General features: G+C 37.0%; 1 long non-coding RNA gene across 1 annotated transcript in view; it reads right to left on the bottom strand.

The window, feature by feature from the left end:
- The window catches only part of LOC107567670 (uncharacterized), a 9,655-nt gene extending 3,211 nt beyond the window's left edge, over positions 1–6,444 (bottom strand). Inside the window, exons 1-2 of the long non-coding RNA XR_001606666.1 lie at positions 6,222–6,444; positions 5,703–5,711 (exon numbers count right to left, since the gene is read on the bottom strand). This is a non-coding gene — a long non-coding RNA (uncharacterized lncRNA). The remainder of the gene's footprint in view (positions 1–5,702; positions 5,712–6,221) is intronic.
- Between the last annotated feature and the right edge of the window lie 248 nt (positions 6,445–6,692).

The raw sequence follows: 6,692 nt of genomic DNA, 5'->3' as shown, positions 1-6,692 counted from the left end.
GTTAATGGGTGTGTTGATATCCAGCCGAAGAGCAATCAACCATAACTTCAGGCGAGCAGGCTCAGAAGTTGGGAATACGTGGAAAGTCACCACTCCCTAATGAGTTCACGCGCAAGAAAGTAATCTTTTAGTTTTAAGTCGGTTTGAACAATCCGGATAAGCGCAAGTAAGTACCATTTTGATTAGCCGTCGTACCAACAATGACTGTGCACTGTGTAAACAATAAGTGATGTATACGCGCGAGAGATCACTTTGGACGCTTGCGTAAACTACGCCAGAGCGCGTACACACCTCACGCACCGGATGCTGTGTGCGCGCTCAAGGCAGTTGGACATAGTGGTGTATTAGAGGTAAAAAATTATATAAATACTGTTCGGTTTCTGGCACAAACCGATCGTTTCGTGTCTTAGGACATCAATGTGTCGTCACGAGCCGCAGGGTTTAATTTGGATTTGTCTGTGCATGTTTTTTTTACTCTCATAGATTTTGTTACCATTGCCATGCATTATACGACTGATAGACTGCAACGGCTGGAGTTAAAAATCTCTGTTTGTGTTCCACTGAAGAAACAAAGTCGCCTACAGCTTGGAGGCCCTGGGGGCAAGCAGATAAACATCACATTTTCATTTTTGGGTGAGCTATCCCTTTAAGTGTTTGCAGGTCAATTTCTTTGTTCTATTGTAATTAATGACTGTTTACTTGTCTTCAGTAAGTTTGTTTTTACATAGGCTAGTATTTTTTTGTTGTTGAGATATTGGAATTGGTAACAAGAATTATGAAACTTTGATTGGATAAAAATCCTATTTTAAGCTATATCATTATTGTGACGGGGGGCCCTGCAGTAAGTCATAGCCCCGGGGCCCAGTGAGGTCTTAATGCGGCCCTGCTTCTACTACACACTTCAAATGTATGCACTTTTCCTTCACAGTACATATTTTAAGGGTGTAGTATAAGTAGGCACATTGCGCATCAAGATATTTGAATCCACTGCGGAAAGAAGGAGTTCTGCACAAAAGAGGGTTTTTAAGACACTCCGTTGTTGTTTCTCATGCATTTACCAACGTGATCTCATGATAATTCGTATGTATTTTACGTAAAATGTGGTTCTATAAGAACTATAAAATACTCCAAAACGCAACATAATTACGAAATGAAACAATTTTATTAGTGCGCTGTAATACAAATCTTCCGAATCCATAGGACTGCGAAGAACAGCCCCAAATCCAAGCCTTCTTTCGGCGATCTTCTTCTCCATCCCGAGCAGCGAGTCCAGTGACCGTGAGCAGCAAAGCCCGCGCTGACTGATGTGCTCTTTACAAATTCAAATGTTGCCGCTTCAAACGACAGATTTTATGGCAGGATAATCGAACGCTCATTGCTCTCGCCTGCATTCGTCACAGATTGCGACATGTCGTGTTTTCCGTTGTTGTTTCTCATGCATTTACCAACGTGATCTCATGATAATTCGTATGTATTTTACGTAAAATGTGGTTCTATAAGAACTATAAAATACTCCAAAACGCAACATAATTACGAAATGAAACAATTTTATTAGTGCGCTGTAATACAAATCTTCCGAATCCATAGGACTGCGAAGAACAGACCCAAATCCAAGCCTTCTTTCGGCGATCTTCTTCTCCATCCCGAGCAGCGAGTCCAGTGACCGTGAGCAGCAAAGCCCGCGCTGACTGATGCGCTCTTTACAAATTCAAATGTTGCCGCTTCAAACGACAGATTTTAGGATTTGAGGATAATCGAACGCTCATTGCTCTCGCCTGCATTCGTCACAGATTGCGACATGTTGTGTTTCTGGTGAGGTGTGTTTGAATGATGCGCCGCGCGTTCCTTCACGATTGGGAAAATGATCTGGATAATATTTTCAGCGATTAACAACATATATTCTGCTCTGGATCACACAAACCGCCAGAGAGGAGTGCGGGTGCAACGCATCATTTGGATTACATTTGGTGCTGCTTTTGACATTTTTGCAATAAATAAATGATTGTAATTGCATTTATCTGTCTGTCATGTTTTTCTTATACTGTACAGAAATGTTTAGGTTTATAGGTAGGAGTGGAATTAGTGACTATAAAAATATTTTAATGCTATTTTGTTACTAAAATGGTTATTTTCCTGTGTATTTCGGTCATTTGCGTTTTATATCCTTTTATATTTGTTATATGGGTTACGTTAGGTTAAGGTTTGGGGGTAGGTTAAGGGGTCTAAAAATCTAAATCGCTTATAGATAAAATGATAAAAATGCATTGATACGAATATCTTGATGATATGAAAGATACGTTAATATTTGTACGTTTTTTAGCTAAAAATATGTAGTGATTTGTACGTTTTAAATGTTGAAATACGTCTAAATTGTACGTTTTAGCATTAATAAAAACGTACAAAAGTGTACGTTTTGTGCTTGTAAATGTTACGTATTAATACCTACGTATAAACATGAGACCAGGCTGGCATTTACAAACTCGTGCAATCGAACTGTTGTATAAACGCAATATAACACTTGTAGCCGTGCTATATGGCTATATATCGGCATGCTGTGATTACCTACGGCATTCTACTGCTTGTGTGATATTGCTCATTTATACATATGCGTCTTCTATGTTAAAGGCTTTTACTTCCTTGGAAGCCTCAACTATTTTTTCTGAAAGGTCATTGGAGAAAACATATCCCATTCCCAGCAGGTACGTGGGGTATTTTGGTTCAGGGTACAATTCCTCTGCCACGTACCATTTAGAGTTTTTGTCTCTGATAACAGGCCGGTCCCACATCAAATGCCCTGTGATGTAGTTCTGTCCGGGTGTGTTGGGTGACAATAAGAGGCTCATCAGGTTCTCCAGGTTTATGTACATGTCAGAATCAACCTTCAGATAAAATGATAAAAATGCATTGATACGAATATCTTGATGATATGAAAGATACGTTAATATTTGTACGTTTTTTAGCTAAAAATATGTAGTGATTTGTACGTTTTAAATGTTGAAATACGTCTAAATTGTACGTTTTAGCATTAATAAAAACGTACAAAAGTGTACGTTTTGTGCTTGTAAATGTTACGTATTAATACCTACGTATAAACATGAGACCAGGCTGGCATTTACAAACTCGTGCAATCGAACTGTTGTATAAACGCAATATAACACTTGTAGCCGTGCTATATGGCTATATATCGGCATGCTGTGATTACCTACGGCATTCTACTGCTTGTGTGATATTGCTCATTTATACATATGCAATCCTTTTGAGTACGATCAGCCAAAGTGCTGTTAATTACCTTAATCCTTCCTGATCAATTTTTCTTGCGTGCATTTCATATCCATTATATGAAAATATTCCATAGTTTGTTTGGGGCTGGTCAGTAAAATCTGTACAATAATATGACTAGCAGTTATCAGGCCTGTTGGTCCTGTTTTTTTTAATGTTAGCATTATCTTCTGCAAAATGGTAGCAAATTACAGATAGTATTGAGTATGTTTACATATATATATAAAAAAAACGGACTCCTAAAACAACCAGCTTATAATGAAAATATAAAGCATGTTTTAAAACAATAGTTCACCCTAAAATTCTTCTTTCATTTACTCACCCTCATGTCGTTTCCAACCTGTATGTTTTCTGTGGAACACAAAATAACTTGTTTTGATGAATATCAGGTTGCGTGAATCCAATATAATGGAATTATGGAATGGAAAAATAATGACTCAAATGAATTTTTATTACAACACCAAAGAGTGTAAGCAAAATGAAATAAGCCATGTGGCGAAACAGAGAAACAAATATGTAAAAAAAAATGTTGTTTAATTTGGGTTGGGACTACATGCATCATTTTGTTACATTAACTGAAACGGCATGGGTGGATTCTGCACTGCTACGACAACATCAATATAAAAAAAGAAATTTACATTGCGAACATTCTGTACATTTAATGTATCAACTGTTTGGGGTACTGGTTCAGACAGAGCCAAAAACTACCAGAAATACTGGTTTCACAACAGTGTTTCTGCTTTTGCACCTCCACCTGTCCACTTTTTATGTGAACAAAAGCTAATGTATACAGTGGAACTGGTAATGAATAAAACTCCAGACATCAGTGTAAACAAACCAAAAAGAAATATGGCAGATTCCCTGGAGATGAGCGAGCATCATTGTCTTAAGTACATTTTCATCAAGGAAACATTATTCCATTCAGTACATTAACCTTCGAGGTTTACGTTTTTCACCCCATTTCCTGTAAAAATCAAATTCATTCTGACAATAAAAGGGCTCCTGGAAAATGTGTAGCTATTATGTTACTCACAGCAACAAAACAAACCCCACATAATGAGGACAATACCGTAGAGAGGATGTTCCCATAGGTTCCTGATGTGTGTTTTAAGCTATCTATCTATCTATCTATCTATCTATCTATCTATCTATCTATCTATCTATCTATCTATCTATCTATCTATGATACAAACAAAATGAGTATCATTAAAGAAGGATACGTTTCAGTTGTGGGTTTGTTCACCTGTACATCACAGGTGCAAAAATAAAATAAAAAAACCTTCCCAGCTCCACCCCTCCACCCCACCTGTTGCTAGGTATAAGAGACGGGTATTTCAGCAGGGAATATGTGAAGCAGTAAGATCAAAGCCGAACTCCCCAGAATGGCTACTAAAAACATTTGGCAAAGGTAAGCAATTTCGTCTTTTATAATCATCTTACGACATCTTATTACAATCTTAGTAACTTGATGTGCTTTGAAATTAAACTGAAATCAAATTAGGACAATTAGCTGTGCTAATACTAAACATATCTGCATTGATTAAAAGGTGATGGGATGTAAAAAATATATTTCACTTTGTTTTTTTCAGTGTCTTTCATTTTGTGATAGAAAAGGGAAACTGAAAGTCAAATGTAAGATGATACAGAGGAAGAAGAAATGTATTATTAAAGCAGGGAACAAAGTAACACTTTGGGACTTGAGACAAAACTGGCAGTCCTGGCAGTCAAATTATAATTTTACATTTAAAAATTAAAATGATTATTTTTGTAAAATTCAGAAACGTACTAGAATAGCGTATGTTGTAAGTTGCAGGTTTTATCTTTGTAAGAACTGCATTTTAATTGTATCTTAAATATATGCCAAGTTGGCTGGTTTTCCAGGAAATTAAACACCAATGCAAATCACCTGCAAGCATAGACTAGATAACATCTTGATTCAAGTTACCTCACTGTTCCTCTGAAACACCCTTGCATAAAAATAGCACTTACAGCATTCGAAATGCCTTGCTGTCAAAATATGTACTGCATTTGATGACGAAATTGTTTCTCGACCTTAATTCATGTATGTAATGTAATTTATAAATGTCATTTTGATCCACCTATAGCCAAACGCTTTCTCCCACTATTTTCGAATATGACGACTAGCCTAGCGTCAACTAATAGCCTAACATGTTTATCAGATGCCTACTTCAGAATGGTGGTAAAACAGAAGGCCATATGGGAATTTGTAGAATAAAATATACAAAAAAATTACTCTTATCGTCAGGTTTCTTTTATGAAACTTAAAATAGATACATTTGCGTTTTCTCGCCTTTCTGTCTTCCAGTCCGCGATTTAGAAATCTATACCGATTTGAATCACACTGACGAATACTTGAATGATTCAACTCACTGAATCAGTCAAAGCGCATACATCTGATTTACTGAACTGAGCTACAAGCCATCTTTAACTGCTGTCTATGTGAAAAAAAATTAAGCACATGTAGGCCTACCTAAAGTTCACGAAACCTAAAAAGATTAGGGTTAAGGATTTGAGATCATAATGAATTACAGGCCTATTTAAAAACACATTTCAACTGTGGTTTCACTGTGAAATGCATTTTTGATCCGTTTCTCTTTTTTTCCTCTGCAGTTTGGCTCAGGATAGTGGTCCATTTATGCGTCACATTAAAAAGACATTTATTCTGCTGCTCACATTAGCATTTTTATTGTCTGCTGTTGCTTATGTCTGTTTAACATAGAAGACGCATATGTGGGTGCTTGTCTGAAACAGTTGGGCGTTGCACCCTCATCTCCCCCAGACCCTTCACAGTTTAGAGCCTATCTGGGACAATATAATCGAGAAGATTTTCTCAGAGTTATTACGACAATCCTGGGATCCCCACAGCAGCTAATAGACATTTGGAAGGATGTAAAGAGGCCCACATAAAAGTACTGCAGCACTATAGGACTATGACATACGCATGTGGACATGCTGACTCTATTTCGATGGGGCCAGGGGATCGTTTGAGGAGCCACTCACGCAAAATGCACTCCTGCGGAAGAACGTCTTGAGACACGTTTTTAAAGTTTAACTTCTTTAAAGTTTAACACAGCACTCTGCCTGAGGTGCAAATGTCAAAGAAATCAGCAATGTTTGTTTACATAGAAAAATAAAAGCAGAAGAGTGGAACAAAAATGGTTGTGCAATATTACAATAACCTTTCATAGACTATTACAGTTTTTAACTTTAAATTTGTAGTTTTATGGAATTAACACAAAAGTACATACTGTATGTATACATACACAAACATAAATTCCATATAATAACAATTTTAACTGAAAGGTTGAACTGTGTTTGCAAAGCGAAGGTATTTTTCCATAAATCCCTGTTGGGGCAGGTTGTCAACTGGTGTCATATTTACCTTGTAAATT

This window comes from Sinocyclocheilus grahami, unplaced genomic scaffold, assembly GCF_001515645.1.
Source record: "Sinocyclocheilus grahami isolate Dianchi unplaced genomic scaffold, SAMN03320097.WGS_v1.1 scaffold1178.1, whole genome shotgun sequence".
In the NCBI taxonomy this organism is placed as follows: Eukaryota; Metazoa; Chordata; class Actinopteri; order Cypriniformes; family Cyprinidae; genus Sinocyclocheilus; species Sinocyclocheilus grahami.
This window is presented reverse-complemented; position numbering and strand designations above follow the sequence as displayed.